This window comes from Hetaerina americana, unplaced genomic scaffold (genome assembly GCF_022747635.1).
Source record: "Hetaerina americana unplaced genomic scaffold, ioHetAmer1.1.p SCAF_5, whole genome shotgun sequence".
Taxonomy (NCBI): Eukaryota; Metazoa; Arthropoda; class Insecta; order Odonata; family Calopterygidae; genus Hetaerina; species Hetaerina americana.
Window position 1 is genome coordinate 68977856 of NW_027287095.1, and position 22417 is coordinate 69000272.

At 37.2% G+C, this 22417-nt stretch overlaps 1 long non-coding RNA gene across 1 annotated transcript; it reads left to right on the forward strand.

Annotated features, from left to right (window-relative positions):
• Positions 1–7087: 7087 nt before the first annotated feature.
• Positions 7088–15574, forward strand: LOC139694219 (uncharacterized). Its single transcript, XR_011702100.1, has 3 exons — positions 7088–7204; positions 7322–7510; positions 15373–15574. It is a non-coding gene; the product is annotated as an uncharacterized lncRNA (long non-coding RNA).
• The last annotated feature ends 6843 nt before the right edge of the window (positions 15575–22417 follow it).

Consider the following 22417-nt stretch of genomic DNA (forward strand, 5'->3'; position numbering starts at 1 on the left):
ATGTGTAGTTGGACAATATCCTTGTATTTTCCTGACATACACATAAAAAAATGTAAAGTAATCTTCTAATTATTCCCATAGCTTTTGGTATTTAAAGGTATGAAAGGTTTTGCAAACAATTAATGTTATTGTTCTTACCTGACTATGATTTTTTTTGTACGAGGTCTTCATTACATGTTTGTCCTTATTTTATTCTTATTTTAATGGAGTGAATTTTTCTTTATCCTCTCAACGTTGCTCTGACTCCTCCATTGTATCGTCTTCTTTCTTTGTTTTCATGAATTAGTTTCTATGGAATACAACTCTCTGTTCCGCCAGGAATTATAAAAAGAATATTTTTCCAGGACTTTTGTACCAGTGCACTGTTTCCAGACATTATTTTAATTTCTTCCAAAGTTCATTTTTAATTTCTTCCGAAGCGTATTTACAACCATTTATTAAATAAATGAAAATTTAGCTTTTCCTTGGTCTCTCTCTCGAACATTGCTTTCATTTTTGAAAAATATATATTTTTATAGCTATTGTTGCCCGCAGTTACAGGATGCGTTCCGAAAGTAATGCAATTAAATTTCCCGCGCCACTCCTCCTGATTAGAGTGGGATCCAACTACGTGTAGTTACTGGAGAGAACGCCAAGCTTTGCACATAAACCGGTCTCAGTGCTCTTCAAACTGTGGAAGCGGCAGGACGACAGTTATTGTAAACCTCTGCGCGCCGACCGTGTCACTAAAAAAATGGAATCGACGATCGAGCAACGTTACGCGATTAAGTTAGAGCTAAACTGAAAAAATCTCTTGAGCATACTAAGAAAATGATTCGTGAGGCTTACGGGAACTCTGCTCTGTCCTACTCACAAGTTTCGAGGTGGTTAAAGGCTTTTAAGGAGGGCCGGGAAGAGGTTCACGACGAACAACTCTCTGGGCGGCCGTCAACCAGCAGAACCGACAGCAATGCGGCTCGTGTTCGACAATTGTTGGACTCTGACCGTCGATTGAGTATCAAGTTGGTTACCAATAAACTAAAATTGTCATCTACTGCTGTGTTTCGCATTGTTACTGAAGATTTAGCGATGAGGAAAGTGTGCCCAAAGTGTTGCCAGACGACCAAAAGACTAACCGAGCGGAAATTTCAAGTGAACTTTTGCAGCGTATTGAAAATGAACCTGATTGGACGTCATCACCGGTGATGAAACCTGGGTTTTTGAATACTAACCATAAACAAAACGCCAAAGCACTGAGTGGCACACTAACCAGTCTCCCTAGCCCAAAAAGGCAAGAATGAGCAAATCAAAAGTGAAAACAATGCTTATTCTTTTTTTCGGCAGTAAAGCAGTGGCCCATAAGAAGCTTGTTCCTCGAGACAGACAGTTAACGCTGCCTAATACGTGTATGCGCTGGAAAGACTCCGAAAAAGAGACGAGAAATGACATATCTGGTAACTGGCAACTCCATCACGACAATGCGCCTTGCCACAACCTGCTACCAGTCCGCGAGTTTCTGGCCAAACACCTGGTGGCAATGCTGCCCCATATGCAATATGGAAGGGACAAGACATCATGCAAGTATTCATGAATGTAGTAGATAGATAGTCTTCTTTATATAGGGGCGAGATTGAGACTATGGAGTCTCTTCTACCATCTACCCCCTAAAGTAAAGACAACACATATCGTTAGCTTAACTACAGCTGGTGTCGACGAAGCCTAGGACGGGGAAAGGCATGACCATCTCAATACTGATTGTCGAGGTCGTCATGGGCAGAGGCTTTTGTGCTCCCTGTAGCAATGCAATCTGCCAAGAGACCGAACGCATAAAGTAGTCATGATTGTCCAACCCACCGCACGCAAAAGGGCATTCTGTCCCATTGTGCTCCACGCCTTGCTCGCCTTATACGTGTGGGGAGGAAGTAAAAGGGGCCCGCGTAATATAGGCTCCTCTCGCCCCTCCCAAGGCATTCCTCACTGTTGAGTATTATCTAGCGAATATTTTACGCCGACGGATTCGCTTACCTACGACCTCATTTGTTGTGGCTTGGAGAACGAACTCGTGCATTCGGTGAATTTCTCTTCTTTCACTCTGAGTCAAATGAATGTGCAGTTGAAAACGTCTCGTCAAATTTAGAATGGCTACGACGATTACCTGTCATGGCAATTAAGATCTTAAGTGTTAGCCTAATGAATGCTAATATTTGCCTCACCGTCCAAAAATGGACTGCCTAATTGCCGCCTACCATTCTTCTATACCCGATGCCAATTCTCATCACCTGCAAGGGCACAATCTTTTTTGTGAAAGAAAGATACCCTTGTGTTTCCTCCATAATAAATTACAGGTATATACAGTTTATTTTGCTATCAGGTTCCTCTACAGCGCAACATCAACAGACTGTTGCGTTGCACCTTCTACAGATTATGTTACGTTTTAACAAAAGCCAGTCGAGGAAATTTATATTTTTTTCGTGGAAACGCTAATTCATTACACTACAATAATCATAAAGAAATTTGATAATATCGAACAAGAATCAGGTTATTTCCTTTTAAGACTAAACATAGGGATAAACTCGAAGATTGGTTTGATAGGCGAGGCCAGGGCTTGCCTAATACTAAGCCCAAAGGCGTATGAAATGCAGACATAGTCGCAGAGAGGACTAGTTCTTTTCCCTGTCTCGCATGTGGTTTCCCCCCCGGAAGATCAAGCGGTTTAGGTGAAGGTGAGGATGCCCAGCGTCGTCACCTAAGCCTGGCCCTTTCGGTTAGAAGACCAGCGCTCTACCCAATGGAATACCACTTCCTCTCTCCCTTTTAAGCTTCCATTATTTAGCATTGACAAATTCATTGCATTAATATTGACAATTTCATGATTTCATTCCATTGGGTGCGATACATTCAGTTTACACTCGTTACGGCTTTTTTCTCCCCTACTTTTTCTCGTATTGGTGGGCATAGTACTTGAATATATCACTTTTGACCTGATAGACGCAGTAAACGTTGACACTAAATTTTGGTTCCTGAAAAAGTAATTATTATTGTGGGGAAATAAATTTATATATTCCTGGGAGCGCATTCAATCTTGGTATTTTGAGCTAATCAAATCCGTCCACTTCTTCCTCTAGAGGGTGGGTGGGTATGCGGGGGGTCAGATATGAGCGAGAGATAACAGTCGAGACGGGTAGGAAGCCAGGATCGTCATTTCCTTATCTGCTCGCTGCAAGGCGTCGAAGTTGGGTCAGCAGTTAGAACGGCCCGTCGTGCAAAGCAATGGCGTGAAACGTGTCCATTTTCTGCTTTTCTTTCAAATTTTCAATGAGTCGGTGACGAATCATTCCTGAGAAAACTTTCGTCTGCCGTGAATAGAGATGTTATCCCTCCTGTGGGAAGCCATTCGAATAGCCAACGCTTCAATCGGGCCCATACCAAATATTCGCGGAAGACCGTGAGGGGACCAATGAATCTGCCATTCTCTAGTCGGGGGCAGTTTCAGCCAGGGGGTTAAAATCACGCCATAGTCGAAATGAGAAAATCTTACACTGTGCACAATGGAATGATATACTGTACCGATACTCGGAATAATCTACTCTATCCGTGTTAATGTTTGCAACCCATTGGTTTGCTCTAGATTTTTCCTTCCATGTTAACGTTTAACTTAGCCTTTCTCTCTCTGGTAAACCGCATAATCTTTGATTTATTTTCATCCCATATCTATCGCATTGAATTTCCGATTCGCTCTGAAATGCTTGTAACCTCTTGGCTGACGGATAAACTAAAGCTAGGTCATCAGCAAACTTGAGTGATTTTATGAATTCCCCGCCGACTTTCATTCCCATGTCCAGTTTTTCCCATGCCTCTTTAATCATTTCCTCCTCATATACACATTCCCTCGTACATGGGTGGTTTGAAAAGTTTCCGACCTAACAAATATACAAGACATTTTTTCTGAAATAATCTGAAATTTTCGAGGTCGGAAACTTTTCAGACCGCCCGTATGTTGACCAGTACAGGTGACAATGGACAACCCTAACCTTATTCCTCTTGCTAACACTCACTGTCCATTAGGTTTTTCCGTCCCCCACTCGCACCTGAGCTGTCTGAGACATTTACCGGTTGCGGATTTGTCTTCTATCCCTCCAATCTATTCCTATTTTCTACAATACATTATTTATTTTTTCCTAGTTCACTCTTTTAAACGCCTTTTAAAAATCTGCGAAACAGGCAAACCATCCTGATCGTTTCATGTTCCTCTTGATTAGTGCCTTGCATTACTGCAATGGCATCACGCGTCTACCCCCCTTCCTGAACCAAAACTAATCATTTAACCTGATCATTAAAGTAATCATTTGCTCTACTCTCTCCTTTTGTCCTACTCTCTCATCCTTTTGTTGGTGACCCTGGAAACCATCTCGCGGGTCTAATGTCTTTACCATTTTGTTCCTCTGTTTATTCCTTCCATTTCTCTCTGGGATCTTATTTGGTTCAAATAATATTTTTACTGACTTATCTTTGATTGTTGGCAACGATTTTCTCTGTTCACTTCCTGACACGGTTTTAACCTTACTCTATAGCGCGTCAATTGCACCCTACATCAGTGAACTTTTCCTATCCTCGCACTGCGTTTTCCACCACGGTTCTTTTGTTCTATTTGTTACCTATCTCAATTTATTATTTATATATATATATATTATAATACACCAGGAGGCTTCACCTTATTCATACAAATGGCATAAAGAAACATTAATAAGAGTTCACTGATTTTGCAAACATTATTACTTACTGGCGATAACATGACAGAAGAGAAGAGACTGTACCCTGACGTATATTTGTAGATTGGACACTGAGCCACCTGTTATGGATAATTAAGCAGGGAAAAATTTGCATTTTTCTCTCTCATTTCCAATTCTGGTGAACATAATCCAAATAAAACTTCTTCGGTGAGATTGTGAATCCATGTCTTCGAAAATCAAGGTGGGATCCAAAATTTTCCTCTGCATGTTCTGGTGGTCACGGCTGCCTTGTGTGATCGTGGGAGACAAACTTCCACGAAACTGGCCCATGAAATTAGCTTGTTAAACATTTATGCACATTTCAAATAAAATATGCTTTCATATTGCCTACGACTATATCTTTTTAAGAGGAAAAACATCTTCAATGATGCAGCCGGTGCCAATTATTTGTTCCCTCCAAAATAATTCTTTCCCGCATTCGGGAAATGCGCCCCGGCCAAGCTCATCCTTCTTATCATTAACATTATCATGCTATGTATGCCCTCATTGTTTTCTTCGCTATCCCGAGTTTTCGAGGTAGACTGATCAAAACGACCACTCATAGTTTCCGAAATGCAGATGAGTAATAACGAGGGGTCTTGGGTAAAATGTTAGTGTCTAGACGAATATCAGGACGGCCTCTCTTAGGGCAAAATTTAAACAATAATGTGATTAGGGTGTTCCTAATGGGCATGTCGAATTTTCCCACTGAAAACGATTGTCCGAAAAGCCTCCAAAGTCTCCAAAAGTCAGAATTTAAATTATTTAGCTGACAGAACTGCCGGGCATCTGTACTCTATAAATATATCAGAAATTATAATCATGCGTAATTATATCGTGACCACCTTTCCTAATTCCTACGAATTTCGAAAGGGTGCCACACGAGATTCACCTATTATAGTACTCAAATAATTTTGTGAATTAAAAAAATTTAATGGATACCAACTATTTCATGCACTCCAATGATTGCAAAACTAATTAATGACTGTTACTGAAGCTACTGATTAGGGCATACTAACTGGTTTAAATTGTGTCGGTAATTCTAAGGCCTCACGAAATAGGATGTGTGAGGTTTATATTTAATAGCTCCTCTTGATTTAAAACGATTAGGGCGTGACATATGATAAATCAACAAAGAAATTAGTGTTAAAGAAGTTTTCAAGTAATAAATTAATATTGTGTTTTGACACCTTAAGTTTTTGTTTTGATGTAATTCCTACTTAATCTATTCGCTGTCTGGCTTATTACATATTAATCGGTACTTTTCGTTTAATGTTCAACCCCCAGTACTCCAAGGTGACTCAAAGGAATCACTCAAGTGAACGAATCATTGAGGTGAGGCAATCTAATTGACTCGAGTCAGTAAATTGAATCATTCGGCCCACCTTAAAGCCTACGACATTCTTTCGGCACCCCCTCCTCTCCCTCTTTCTACCGTGTAATGGATATTCCATTAACCCCCCACCCATCATCCTCCCCCCCTGGCCATTTCTCAATCCCTCCCTCACTCTCCCCCTCCCTCAATTCCGGCAGCTCAAACCTCATCCTTCACACCCTTCTTTTATCTGCGCCCACCAATCGACTGTGGCCGTATAACCATTCATCCCCCTTCCCTCTTTTTGAACTGGCTGGAACTAACTTCTCCGACGGCGCTCAGTCTGTCTTTAATCTCGGGCCGTTGCAGGTATGACATAGTGTTAGGGAATAACTGAACGGCATTAACGACGTAGCGAGAGCGACGGAGAATCGCTGGTGTATCGAACAATTCAAGTAAGTGGCCATGTATTGTTAATTATTTTCCTGAGAAACTTACTGTATTACGCGAATTATAGTGTTAAAATAAATTTACTGTGATCGTTGAATTTACCTTGAAAATTTACATCGATGTCTTTCCTTGTATAATTGTCTTAATAATGCCGGTTCACGTTTGAAAGACTAACTTCGTATATGCATTATGCTGTTACTGAATTTATGCATCGCGGCACTTAACACTCGTAATTTGGGAAGGGCGAAATTTGACGCCACGTTACCAAGGAGCCAGTGGACTCCCTTTTTGAACAAGTGGACTGTCCAGGCCTTATATTTTAGTGGGGAGAACTAGGTTCCCTGAGTATTCCTTAAAGGTATGTTTGAGATTCGTGGAAATCCATAGTAATAAGCGAATCTGATAACTTTTCACTCTGGAATTTTCTTCTGCAGTCAAATTTCACGTGTCTAACATGAATGTTGTAAACGAAAACGGGTCAAATATCAATTGCGTCTTATGATAAGGATACGTGATGATATTTAATTTCGGTGTGAATTGCTTTTTTTCAGTTCGCTCAAAGGTGTGAGACGACGCAAGTTGATTTCCCGCCTTGTGCTATTTTCCTTGCCCAAGAGTATCGGTTCTTCTTTGGCTGAGTATCAAGCGTCAAGTTATTAGTTTTAAGAATTAGCCTACCTGATTTTAATAAGTCAGTTCCATATCACTTAGTGAACTTGCTAAATTTTCGACATTAGTAGCTAAATCTTAGGTACAATCAACTATTTTTTCCGAAAAAGCTTATCCTTTCTGCACTCATGCCTTGCAGACGCTTCTACTTCAACCTGCCGATCGTGTTAATTGAGAACTCCTGAACACTTCCACTGCAGAAGAATGCATCGCATCGCCATTTCATCGAATGAAGAGGCACGCTTCGGAGAGGGAAGGCGAAGTTTGCTCTCATGATCAGCTGATCGGCGATATTGCCCCGATGCTGTTTAAACAAGACTCCGGAAAGGTAACACTATTTCTTCGCTTTAGTTTTAGCATTCTGTGAATTTATCAACTTTGAATATTCATGTAGCTATATTAATTGTAGTTTTTAGCCCCGGGTGCAGCCTCTATTCGGAGGATGATTGGTATCGCGTGCTCACTGAGAGAGATTATGGGATCGATTCCACCTCAGAAATTAACTTGATTTAACTTCTTTGATATACTAATTAACTGCATCGATTGATGATTGTAATTTCCGCTTGTCTATCTGATAGCTTTCTTGTAATACTAAAATCAGTTCGGAATGTTTGCAAGCCCTATTAGGCATTACTTTTCTTCTTTATTAACATTTTTCCTCACACTTTTTAGTAAACAATCAATCGATGAATCATTGATTTTCACCTTGAAATTTCCGTGCTATTTATGTAGTAATGAATATATCATATTATCACATAAAGGGTTGAATTTTTGTGCTTTGTGCGTACCTACTTCATGGTCGACTGCGTTACTGCGTGTGTTTATTTCAATTATGCTTGCAAATTAATAAAGTTTTTAAAACTAATGGCAATGCTTTGTGTCCTAATTATTATCCTTAGATTTCATTAGAAGTTTCTTATAACTGAATCGTGAAATTATTCAATGCTTAAATTGTCGTTATTGACCTTCCGAATTTTTCAATGTAATTTCCACGACGATTGAAATTATCCACTCTTTCGATGAACTTCCTGGCTTAACATTCAGCAAATAATGAAGTTTCGAATTTTTCGATTTATTCCTTCCAATCCAGTTTTGTATTTATCAGTATTATGCCCCGCTATGAAAGCAGACACGCCATGCTCAATTTATAAATATTAACTGTTCTCTATCCTTCAGTGGAGTTTTAAGAATGCCGAGTAAAGAAACGAAGTTAATTAATTAGATTTAATGATTAATTCTTTTAAAATAGTTTCAGCGTGAAACGCGAAGTTTTTAGGTATTTCATATCGATATTCCACTAATTACAATGTTGTACCTAAATAAATAGTTGTAAGAAATCTTTCGTAATTATTGAAATCTTAAATATTTTTCCGTGCTCATTGGTCTTTTTGCAATGATAATTTAGCTTCGTTTTCTTGGCGCATACGGAGTCACAATTTTTTCTGTTCTGAGAAGGCAGTTTCCCTGCTGAAGCGGTGCTAGATTTTAAAAGTGCTTGAAAACTTGTTGCTGCAACAATTTGATATCAAATCTTCAAGCAATTTTTACCCAATTAAAAGAATTCACCTTTTGTCTTACTTAAATGCTTCTTAAACGCTAGCACGATTTTAGTTCCATTTTTAAAATCAACTTTGACCAATAACGTAATTTTTCCATTCTGTCACTTACCACATACGCTATAAATTTTTCTATTAATCGCCTTCGGTTGCAGGAAGGGCATTAGGGGAGATGGAACTAAATAAGGCCGTGGGGGTGGATAACATTCCTGTGGTACTACTCGAATGTTTAGGAAAATGTGGGAGGAAGAGGCACTATGGGCTGATTCGTAGTATTTATGAGGAAGGAATCTGGCTGGGACTTTGTGAGATCAGTGTTTGTTCCTATTCAGAAAAAGGTAAAGGCTACATCATGTGATGACTACAGGACAAAAAGTTTGATATACCACGCAGCTAAAGTTGTTCTCAGAATCATAAACAAAAGGATGGAGAGTAGGGCAAATGATTACTTAGGGGATGATCAGTTTCGGTTTAGGAAGTGGAGAGGTACGCGTGATGCCATTGCAGCAATGAGATTATTAATCGAGAGGAATATAAAACACAACCAGGAGGTATTTGCCTGTTTCGTGGATTTCGAAAAAGCGTTTGATAGAGTGAATTGGGAAAACTAATGGGTATATTGCAGAAAATAGGAATAGATTGGAGGGAAAGGAGGCTAATACGCAACCTGTACAAGTCTCAGACTGCTCAGGTGCGAGTGGGGAACGGGGAGTCCGGATGGTCGTGTTAGGAAAAGGGGTAAGGCAGGGTTGCCCATTATCACCGTTGCTTTTCAATCTGTATGTAGAGGAAATGATTAAGGGGGCATGGGAAGAACAGGAGGTAGGAATGAAAGTGGGCGGGGAATTCGTAAAATCAGTTAGGTTTGCTGATGACCAAGCTTTAGTTTGTCAGTCAGCCAAGGGGCTGCAGGCATTGCTGAGTGAATTGGAAATTCAGTGCGACAGGTATGGGATGAGAATCAACATTAATAAAACAAAGGTTATGCGATTTTATAGAAAGAAAAAGGCTAATCTTAACATTAAAGTAAGAGGGCAAAAACTAGAGCAGGTAGAACAGTTTACGTATCTCGGTAGTGTTTTGGACCAACACGGTCAAAGTAGTAGAGACGTAAGGAGAAGAATTGCGCTAGATTGCACTAATGTGGGTGTGGAGAAGAATGGAGGTGAAATGAACCGAGAAGAACACAAATGAGGAAGTACTTGGTATGGTGGGCGAAGCGAGGGGTTTGTTGGGAGAAATCCTATTGAGGCAGGAAAAGTGGATGAGGGGCGTATTGGCCGGCAGTGGGATGTTGAAGACTGTAATAGGAGGGAGAATGTTAGGCAAACGAGGAAAGGGAAGGAATAGGATAGGGATGTTGGACGGGATGAAGGGAGGAAGTACTCGGAGATGAAGAGGGACCTGATTTAGAGTAGAAGGCGGGATTTTGTTTTGTTAGGAGTAATAAAATATTTGTGGTGGTTATCCATTTAAAAACCTACCTTAACCTGTAGATTACCTTCAAAAAATTGCGTAACTTAAAACTTCATTGTAAACAGTTTCATTTTGTTGATGTCGTTCAATTAACTTTTCCATGTCGTATAATATTTTAAATGCACTGGCACACTTTTGTGTGCGAATTTTTCAATCGTTAAATGTATTTGCCATTGATGAACGGAAAGTCTGTAATTATTTTTATATTGCTTGATTGCAAGTTATTTGTCGAATTGCAGCCCATACCTCCGGCTCAAAGTAGTTTGCAGAACAGTTGGTATTATTAAAACGTTCAATTTTTAGAAAAAGTTTTCGGAATATTTTAATCGTTTTTCGTATAGACTTTTTTTATAAGGCCGAATGCATTTAAAAGAATACGCCAATAAATACGCGATACAGTTCCTCAAAACTAAAATAGAATGCAGAGAATAGGGGAGATTACAAAGTTCCCCTCAGAATTCCCCCTATTCTATCCACAATATTCACATTATTTACTGTTGATGTACGTCAGTTTTAATTTAGACCCCGCAACTGAATATACTTTTAAATGATGGATTTTACAGCCAGTTAAGATTGTTATAGGAGTGAAAATAGAGAATGAAAGATTGATTTGATATTGTTGAAAGGTTAACTTAAAAATATTTTAAGACTATATTTCAGTGAGAGTAATTTAAAATCGTGAAACATTCTCATATGCTTTTGTCATATTTCCATCACATGGAGTTTGGAATGAAATGTTTCTTCCGCCGTATGCATTAAAAAACGAAATTATTTTAAAGTGGATTATACAAAATATTTTGACTACAGATTTGACTTGTTTCAAGGGTTCGTGTATTTTGAATTATAACTTCATGTTAAAATACAACGTATCTAAGAGTTCTTTTAAATGATTGGAATATGTTTTTGAGAACATGTTCTCGTGTGAGTTTAGGCTTTCTATTGGAGGTATACTTCAGAAAGAAAGGGGTGAGGTACCTCCTTGAGCGACGGCGGTTAAGTTTTTTCATGGCGTTTTAAAGAATTTTGAATGAAACTTAATTACTTGAGCCGTGCTATGCCCGTTAATTCCAGATAACTTCAAAGACAGTAGATAAGAGTGTAAAAAAATCTTAGGACCAATTGACTGCTAATGTTAATCTACAGAGGCGAAAATTCTTCTGTTTTCCATTTCGTCTATCAAAAAACAATGCAATTGGTGTTCTGTTTGAAGGTTATTCCGCAGCATTTTTCTATTATTTTCTTCATTAACAAGTGATCCAGAAAAGTTTGATCTAGAGGAAATGGGATGCTTTTTATGTAGGCACAGCTGCTATTTAAAGCCTTCCTTGCTTTAATCGCCGTTTTAAGCATTTATTTTAAGAAGTCATTCTGTTCGAATGATTACATTTCAGGGGCGCAAAATCTTTTTCCTTATATACTTAGTTACTGACATGTTTTAAAAGAATTCATTTACATGTGTGTGCCATTTAGGACCATTAATCGAGAACCTGATTAACTGAGAATTAGGACTTAAAACAATTCAAGATGCATGCATGCTCCATCCTTTAAACTAGAAGATGCCATGGCATTTAGTTAAATTTGATGAATTATTCTACAATCGAAAGGGTTTGTATCGTTCGAGGGCATTTGTTCAAGCATTAATAAACTCTTTGGACTTTCATCTATATTATATCTCTCTCTAAATTTTGGTTTGATTTGATGAATAGTGTCATTGATTCTTCTTTGTGTTTAATTACAATTTGTTTTACATTGTACCTGTATTTTTTCCGGATTCATTTCGCACTTCTTGTTCATCTAATATGTTCAATTTCTTAACTTTTCTGTTGGTATCAAATGTTTTTACCCGTTATTTATTTAGTTATCTCTCTTTTACCTAATTAGTCAATTCATTCCGATCGGAAAGAGCATTTTTTGGCCGAGGATGCTAGTCCCAACTCCGAAAATATATTTTTCTCTGAATCACATATAGTTAAGCCTTTAGTTATAGTTGCGCTTATGTATTTACGGCGACATAACTTTAATTTCTTCCACCTAGGTAATTTTTTAGACTTGGTACCTTTTAATTTCAAAGTTTTAAATCCATCATTTTACTTTTAACAAAATCATTTACTGCCTATTCATGTTACTTTTAAACTTTCTAATGCTCATTGAAGCTATATTTTCAAAATAGTCAATTGGAAAGTACTTGATAAGAATCATTTAGGAGAACATTTAAAATACATTTACATTAGTTAGATTTGGATAAAATATATACAGGTCAGATATTGCTGATTTACCTTCCTCCCTGTGATATTTTCGACCACGTTTTACTAGACAGGATAACTGAAGCTTAAAACATTAAATTGTTCTCCTCAAAAGTGCGTGCAGGGTTAAATCATGCAACGGAATAAAATTGAGATTAAACTACAGTATTGAGATTGAAAGTGGTTTAATCACCCTTGGGAACAGGAAACCGTTGAGAGCTTGGTGAAAAGTAAATTTCAGGGTCATGTTGCCCTTGGTTCAGTGAATTTAGGAAGAGTCTTAAACTTCATTGTAACATGCAGGTTGGGGATTACCATTCTTATGCCATGGAGTAACTGCCTTTAATAATAACGAAATATGACGAAATGTTTAAAGAACTTATTCCAGGCTAAATAAGAAATTTGTTGGATACTCGAGACGAACCATCCAATTATGCGAATATTAATTTGAAATCTATTAAAGTACATAATTACTGAGAAGTCCCAACTTTAAATGCATTTTATAATTATAATTTTGTCGCTTGCGTCACATAATAGGTTAGGCATTAATCACAAAACTGCAGTATTTATACCTATTTTATGATATGTTGAAGGTTTTGCTTAACCTGAAAATAAGTAAATACGAAGAATTTCTCCAAACTTTTGTAAAAGTGCATTCAACTTACATTTATTATATCTGGAAGATTTTGGTTAAAATATTCTAATCCAGCATCTATAAATAGTTAATTGTGACACCGGTCATCTTTGTGAAATTAGAGCATCTAAGGCTATGTAAATATTAAATTCATAGCATATAAAGTTAAATATATAATAAAATTAATTTAACATTCTCTTCAGTTCTTCTGAGATAGCTTAATTTTGAATGTGATTCGCACGAAATAAGAGAGTCAATTAACTGTTGCTTTTGCTTAATCATTCATTTCGGTACTCAACTATATTAGCCACCGGATGCTCAGTTGGTCAAAGCCGAAGAAGCAAGGGCGTTGTTTGATTAAAATCGAGGTACTTAATTGCGTAAAATTAAACGTTGCAATTAGTCGCGTCGACGTGAGGTTAAAACACCTTATTAAATCTACGTATTAAAACTAATTTGGGTATATTTAACGTTTTTACTCGTTGCTCTCGGTGTAATTAGCAGCAATTGTCTTTGAATTTTACTCTGCATTGTGTATTTTGCTGAATTGTTTAGATAAGCTATTTTATTAACTTTTGTTTTACAATTTGTCAACCGACACATTCTTTCTGTACGTGTTTTTGTATTTTCTATGTAAGGTATTTATTTTAAGTAATAAATTTGTGTAATTTTTTAATCGCAGTCTTTCTGTAATTTACCCATCCAGCCCCAGTACTATTTACTAGTAATTCTGGCTCGAGTTAATTCGTGAGGTCACTTAGATAAATTAGATTGTTTGGTAGCCGTCGTGCATGTTTAGTCGACCTTGGCTATCACACTGCATAATCACATGCACGCAGCATGTAGAGATCAGTTTTGACATGTGGAAGTATGGGCAGTCGTCTTTATTTTAGGGCGAGATGGACACTTGTCTTTTTACCACCTAACCCCTAATTATTGATAAGACTTATAAATTTATCAGCTCCAAAGCAGAGATATACCATTTTTTTTAGTAATTTCCTCTGGATAAAGTTCAATACCGATTCCCTGTGCTGTGGTGAATAGGTTTTCATTTATTGATTTATCGACTTAATTGGGCGATGTTGAGACCTATAGCCCCTTCTTACACCTAACCCTTACATTACGGACATTACATTCGAGACCATCACATACAACCAAACCTTAGATGGAGAAATATCCACTTAGGCGGGATTCGCACCCGCGACCTCTGGTAGGAGAGGATGTTACCCCGCCGCCACCGGGCCGGCCAGTTCACGAGTTTTCACCAATTAATCGGGGAAACACTTGGCTAGTTAAACTTTTTCCGTTATAACTAGAAAAGCTTATTTCATCATCGCTGTTTAATCACTTGAAAGTAAAAATAAAATTATCGTTTATTGCTAGGTACTCTAAGGAACTTAGTAAATTTAAGGAACTTAGGAAACTCTAAGGAACCTCTAAGGAAAAACTCTAAGGAACTTAGTAAAGAACTTAGTAAAACAGAAGGAAAACTGCCGGGATTGTGTTGCTTGAGGGCGAATATTCGGCTTGTCGCGATGGTAGTTGAATGCATTTTTAATGGGGTAAATATTTTGTCTAGCTTTAGCCCTTTTCTTAAAGGTTGGATTTTAATAGTTTTTTGTCAAATTAGTTTTCTCCTCTTATGTATTTTTGACTATGGAAATCATTGGTATTCACCTAAAATCATGAGAAAAACTTTATTCGAAATGCAGTATTTTTTATGAAGGAATGTAAAGAGAAAAAGAGTTAAGAATCTTTATTTCGGCATTGAATAGATAAGCAAAGTATTTTTTTTCCAAAGAAAGAAAAGGGAGACACATATCAAAGCTCAACCCTGCGCACTTAGTATTTTTGTCGGAATGTTTAGATTTCCTCAATCATTATTTAATCATGAAATTCATATTTTAAACTTCAACCAAATTCTTTATCGTGGGCGGCATCTGCAATAATGGCCAAGTTATTAGAAATTTAAAAAAATAGTATCGGACTGAAACTTAAAGGGAATATTACGTAGATAATAACGCAGGCTTGCATAAGTAAACATTTCCGTACAATGGAAAACCGTGGTACGGAATTAGACTTAATATTTTGGCCAAACTGGCAGAGAATAAAAAGTATGGCGATTTAGGAAAAGCTGATAAAATAGCAACTGCATACTGTAAACCCCCAAATACTCTATTTTCCCAGGTGAAGTATACCTTATGAAATACTATTTTAAGCAAAGTTAAATTAAGTTAAGACCTGAAACAATCCTACTTCAAATGAAATTTTATATTTCCAGGAATCCTACCGGATGATGCCGCCCAAAGTAAGCTGTTTCGAACAAGCCGACCGTTCGTCATGCGACAATATTGTTAAAAGCACTGTTGTACTCTATGCTCCCGCGCCAATAAAGTACTTTAGCGTGGGGGCATAACTTGTTGTGACCAATTGTTATTTAATATTGTACTTTCCAGCATTTCCTGTTTAAATTTTTGTACACATTCAATATGCAAATAAAATATGCATTGTATCTTAACTAAAATTATTCTTTAAACCCTGGCCATAGAATTTTTTGCTCTGGACTTAGTCATTTTTTTTGTCATTCCAATGAAAAATTATTATAAAAGATATTTAGTCAAAAAAACTATTTAAAAATTCATTTTTCAACATGTTTTTCATACTCTTTTAAAACAAATTAGCTAACTTCGTCGCTTGTTCGTAAAATAATAGCATTTTTGGGTCAAATATTGCCTTAAAATATCTCTTAAGTCCTATTTAATTGAAAGCAGCTTCTGTCCAGCGTCGAGATTTTCGTAATTAAAATTTGGATAGGGTCTATTGAAAACACTTTATTGCACCTGAAATGATAATGTTCAATGTACAAGATTTGTCAAGAAAAAATAATTAAGTTCCCTCATTTAACATCCATCAACATGAGTATGACCTTGATATACACAAAATTGCTGAACAACTGTTTTAAACTGAGGGCAGTTAACTTCCACTGCCAGACATCCTGGAATGCACGAAGTATTAAAGCTGTTCTTTGATTTAATCCCAAGGGCACTGAGTACAAGGCTCAACTGATGTTCGATTGGATCTGGGTTGTCTCACCAACTCTGGCAAAGAGGACCTGTAACAAAAGGAAGAAAAAAGAAACCTACATGAGACAACCACAATAACTCATTTCTTCATAGGAGTTAGATTACACATTATAATGTATGACCATGGTAAATATGAGCATAGTTTAATCCTAATCTTTGCATTGAATCATGGTGAAAATCTGTAAGCTTATTAAACTGTGATTAAAACAGTTTCTTTCACTAATCACCATGAAAACAAACACTTGCACAGCATGGCACTTGGTACACGCCTTCTGATATTAACGGTGAAATTCCATCCTTGGGTCCGGGTAGGGTGTCAGCTATCTTGGTGACGCAGTTGAATCTGGTCACCACATCATGTTTCCTTAAAGCCCTCGCGATTCTTTCCGAAGTCCCTGCGATGAAGGGGATGGTGACGTAAGCCAAGTGCCATGCTCCTGTGGCAAATGGTACATCGGTGAAACGTGCAGAGCGCTGAAAACACGCATGAGTGAACACCAGAGGGCAACCAAGGCCAAACAGTTTAGAGCATCGGCCATCGCTGAGCACGCCTGGAGTGAACCTGGACACTCTATTCTCTTCGACGACGCTAAAATAATAGCGAAAGAAGGAAAATACTTCCAGAGAATAATCAGAGAGGCCATTGAAATCGTTAAAAGGCCAAAAAATTTTAACAGAGAGGATGGATATCCACTCCACAGTGCGTGGAAACGAATAATCCCGCGCAAATATGAGGACGTTCCCTGATTGGCCAAGAAATTTCCCGGTATTGGCGCCGGATTTTTCCTATATAAGACGGGACAACAAGCTTCTTTTCATCCCTGACCTGAGGACGCCAGCAGGATAGCTGGCGAAACTGTTGTACATTTAAACGACATACGCGGACGCAGCCCGAAAAATGTGGAAATCAATGGTTTGTAGTTATCTCAAGGAGGATGATATTTGAATGAGAGTCGGGATAGACACAATGGAAGAAGTGGAAGTATTTTACTAATTAGATAGATAAGATTGCATGTGATTAAAGAAGTATTCTATCAGAAGAGACATATCTATGGTAAAGCATCCAATTACAGACACGAGGAAGTGATTTGTTGAACGGTATAAGTAGAATCTATGGACAAAGAAAGGAGCAGAGAAAAGAAGACTGTGGGATTTGAATATGTGATACTATAGAAGAACAGAGAAAATAAAATGGTTCAAATAACAAATGAAGTACTTTGAACTGTGGGTGAAGAGAAAGCTTATAGAGGACATTTCCAGGGAGGGAAATTGATAGTACATAACCAGAGGCAAAATAGTTTACTGAAGACCATAATTGAAGGAAGTATAGAATTGGGAAGAATAGCAGAGGTAGGTCTAGGATGAACATTGAGAAGCAGGTGATGTAAAAGGTCAGTGCAAGGAGCTGTAAGGGAATGTAGAGATTGGCAGGGAACAAGATATAATCTGGAGAGCTGCTACAAACCAATCTCTGTAAGTGTGATAATGATTATGATTCATTATAATTGATGCCAATGTTGATATTAAGATTTAATTAGCAATTTTTGAATTGCTTAAATATAGATGCTCAAGTTATATTATTTGAATTCAATGCAAGTAAAATAAGATTAAAGCTTCCCATCAGGATTATCATAATCCCAGCAAATTTTGTAAAAACTCGCGTCCTTCATTCTCATATGCTTAATTTTGATGCCGACCCCTATGTGATCACAGAAAGTGGAATCTTATGTACCCTGTTATAAGTTGAGCGTAGATGGCTGAAGTCATTTAGCATGATTTTTGCTGGAACAAAGACTACTTAAAATGATTAAATGGTTGTCATTAATGAGCAGATTACAGATACCTAGTATTTATTGGCTCATCAAAATTTATGAGAGTCAATTGGATATTTACAAAATTGGGATGATAACTCAAGGATTTACTTCTCATTTACATGTCTCCAAAAACTAAAATTTTGTCTTAACTATTGAATGGCCCAAGACTAGCATGTAACGTTCTTAAAAACAGTCTTACTTATTTGGACACATTACAATGCATGTACTCATTTAAAATAAAATTTCTTTGAAGTTGTACACTTTAAAAGTACCATTACATTAGCATGCTATAATTGACCAGGGAGAGAAGACTTCAGGAGCAAATGAATGTATCCTTGGCATTTGACAAAAACTGTAACATGTATGTGTAAGGCCTTTACTTTAAGGTTTTGTGAAATACGAATGCTAGTTCTTGAAAATTTTCGTAAACAGCCTCTGTTTTTCAACTTATCTCAGTTACTTTCATTTCGATAAATGAAGCTGAAGGAACTGAAAAAACAATTATATGTTTTTTGTACAATCTGGCTTTATGGGAATGTACTTGCATTAATTTTGTTTATAGTTAATCTGTAGGAAGCTATTGCCGCCAAGACATCATCAAAGCCATAGCGACTTGTTAAGGAAAATTTAAAATCACTTCAGCCAACTACCATTTCAACCATGCCAAGAATCATTAAATTGAAACTAGATGTACGATCAATTAACAAAATAGGGACTTACACTGTGGAAAAAGAATTTTGATGCATCACATTGATGAAGGTTGATCAGTGGACATACAGCAAATTTTACAGGATCCTTCCCTCCACTCCATGATGTCCAATCCTCCATAACTCCAAGAATATGCACACACAAAGTAGAAAGAGAAGAAGAAGAATTAATTATTTTCATTTTAAAAAGCTCTTCTTTTTTAATGACCTTTGAGGGGAAGTCTATAAACACTGATCAGTGGCCTTAAAGATGTGGATATGATAACAAATAGAAAATAAAGAAAATAACTAAGAATAAAATAAATATTGATTATGCTCAGGGACAAGAGCTATAGAGCAAATAAAAACATGAATGAACCATGACATTAAAAATGTAATTTGCTTCATTATTTAGCAAAATATTCTTTAATCAAATGTTATACCATTTGTATTTCAAACTTTCTACTGAACAAGATTTCCTAAGGTAAGTTGGAATGGATGAGATTAGTTGGAAAGCTGCCCCAATAAAGGACTTATGGAAGGTTGGTGGTGCAGTGAGTCATAAATACAAGATTGCTTGGTTCTATTCTAGTTATCATAGAAAGATTTTTAAATATTTTTGGAAATAATTCAATTTAGTAACAAGGTTAATTGTTGATAAAAACAAATGTTCCAAGAAAGTGTTTCAAATGTGTGCAGGTGCTTCGTCAACCTATTGTTACATAGTATTGAGTGAGATACTTACCATTGCAAAGAATAAATATGAAGCAAATATTTAGTAGCTCCTGCAGCTAAAGGTGATCCTCATTTTGCTCCCCTTAATTTGGTATGATGTCTTATTGATTTCATTTGAAATATGTCTTATTTCTTTTTCCTATGGCAAGCTTACATTCAGGATTATACCTAGGTAATGTATGGTTTTGGAGTAGGGCAGCTCATTATGTCTAACTTTGATTTTGGGGATAAAGTTAAAATAGAATTTCTCAATTAACTTTGACCTCTTGACTACTGTTAAAAAGAACAATTGGCCCAATATGCAATAGAGTATACCTCTTCATTAACATTAGTTCCTTTTTACTTAGCTCTAGATGATTGAGGATGGCAATGACAGCATATTGTAAGATTATCTTAATGAAGCAAGTACTGCAAATTATGTAGTGAGAGAAGATCAAAAACAAAGTTTCAAATGCCAAAAGGTGCCTAGGGGGGGGACAGTGAGAATGTTGGAGAAGCAATGGAAAGGAAGAAAATATTGGATCTCTAGGATGGTGCACAGGCTGATAGAAAATATTTAAAGCATCAGAATGACATAATCCAAGAAAAACAACACTTTCAACTGGAAGAAATTAAAAATATATGGAAAAATAGTCAGTGTGGGTCAAATTCCTACTTTTAACAATCAAACAAACCTATCAAACATTTTATCAGGAGACACTAATCCATTGGCTGAGGGAACTTTCTATATATTTAATTTGCAACAATCCAATTTTTTCTGAAACATACAAATAACGCTGGCTCATCATTTCGCATTTAGAAAACCATTCTGAGTTAATAAAAAAAATCCCTGTAAAAAGTGCGTGTAGCTTAAATTGGTTATAGTGCTACATAAAATTACGCAATACATTGGACCAATAGGTACCACTTGATTTAATCTCTAAAAAAATTACCATAGAAAATGTTTTGAAACAGAAAAAGGGATGGGGATTAAAAAAAATAATCTAGCAGAGGGTCTAAGAAAACTTCAAAGGGAGAGTTTTTTATAGGCTCATTTGAATATTTACAAGGGAGAAATTTGGCCCAAAATTATTGCAATCAACATCAATTGCCATCCCAATAATAGAAAACCACATGTGGAGGCAGAGGGTGAAGTAATGAAGTCTGAACAACCCTGAAAGTCAGAAGGGGGGTAGGTTTGGAAAGAGTAAAACATAAAAATTGAGAAGGAATTGTGGGAGAAACATATTTCTCATGCTATGGTTAACAGCATTCCAAAGGATGTAATTCATTAATTTAGACCAAGCCATTATAATCATTCAAATTCAATTTTCTTGAGTACAAAACTTAAGAATTTGTTTACATGAAAGTCTTACTCTGGTTAATGAAATGTTGTAAAATATATAGTATAGACGCCAAGTGCCCTTAGGACACCTCGATCTATTATGATGTATAAGAAATTTGCACCAATAAACTTTGGGGACATGATCACTAGTGGGCATGAATCATGTAATAGGGGGTGCACTTCTACTAATACGGTATGCAAAATGACAAATACTTGCAACTTTCGATTTTGTAAAACCACATTCATTTCTGACCGTGATGGTAATACTTACTGAATCCAAATCCGAGGGAAGACACCCAACAGCAAATTTTGTACCTTTATTATTTGCTAACGACAGTGGTGGTTAAGAATATCCAAGCTCAGACTCAATCGAGACCACACGTAGTAAGGGGTGATTGGTGCCTAAACTATAGGACCCATAGACGTCCCTTCAGATACAAGTGTATCAGCGTTTAGGCTACTGGGTCTCGCTGATATCCTTGATGCAGTAGGTGACCTGACTCCTACTGCGTCTGCACAGACTCACATAAGAATCACAGAATCAACCTTAGGGCATGAAAAACGTGCAATGGAATACCCACCAGTGAAGTTCTTTGTAGTGAGATTTCACAAAGTATAAACTTGAATTGGTAATATGCAACTGCAATGATGGGAAACAATGCTTATTTGAATTTATTCAATAGCTATTTAGCATTTCCCGTTTGAAGGCAAATATTGGAAATGCATGGGTTTATGCTACGGAAATACAAATGACACTTAAAGAATAATTAAGAAGACGCTCACACTTAGAGTAACATTCTATAATCACTTGAAGATATCACTAAGGCAAATTTCTCTTACCCGGTAATAAATATTCCACGATCAATATTATTAAATCCCCTATCCAAGGGATAAATATACCACAGTCAATTTTATAGATAATCCCTTTTTCCTTTTTGATATCTTGCACAAAAGAATATGTTCCCCTGACAAATCTGATAATATCTAATAAGTGACAACTCCCTCCCATGGTCTACAATCTTTACGTAGTGGAAGGGCTTGTGCGTTCCAATAACCCCTAGAGCTGTGCTAGTGGGATAAATGATATTTGCTCCTGATAGGTTGACCCATACCAGATAGGTCGCAGGTTATCCTTGTAAGGTGGTATCCTTTAAGGAATCTGGCCGGAAGACTTAGTGAGGCCAGTGCTAGTTCCTATTCCAAAAAAGTTAAAGGCTACATCATGTGAAGACTACAGAACAGTAAGTTTATATTTCCCACTCAGCCAAAGTTGTTCTCAGGATCAACAACAAAAGATTAGAGAGTAGGGCAAATGATTACTTGGGGATGATCAGCTTGGGTTTAGGAAGGGGAGAGGCACGCGTGATGCTATTGCAGTAACGAGATCCCTAATCAAGAGGAATATAGAATACAATCAGGATATATTTTGCCTCTTTCGTAGATTTCGAAAAGGCGTGTGATAGAATGTATTGGGAAAAACTAATGAGTATATTGCAGAAAATAGGAATAGAATGAAGGGACAGGAGGCTAATCCGCAACCTGTACCTGTCTTAGACTGCTGAAGTGCGAATGGGTAACGTAGAGTCCAGATGGGCAGGGCTAGGAAGAGGTGTAAGGCAGGGTTGTCCATTAACGCGTATATGCACAGGAAATGATCGAAGAGGCATGGGAAGAACTGGAGGTA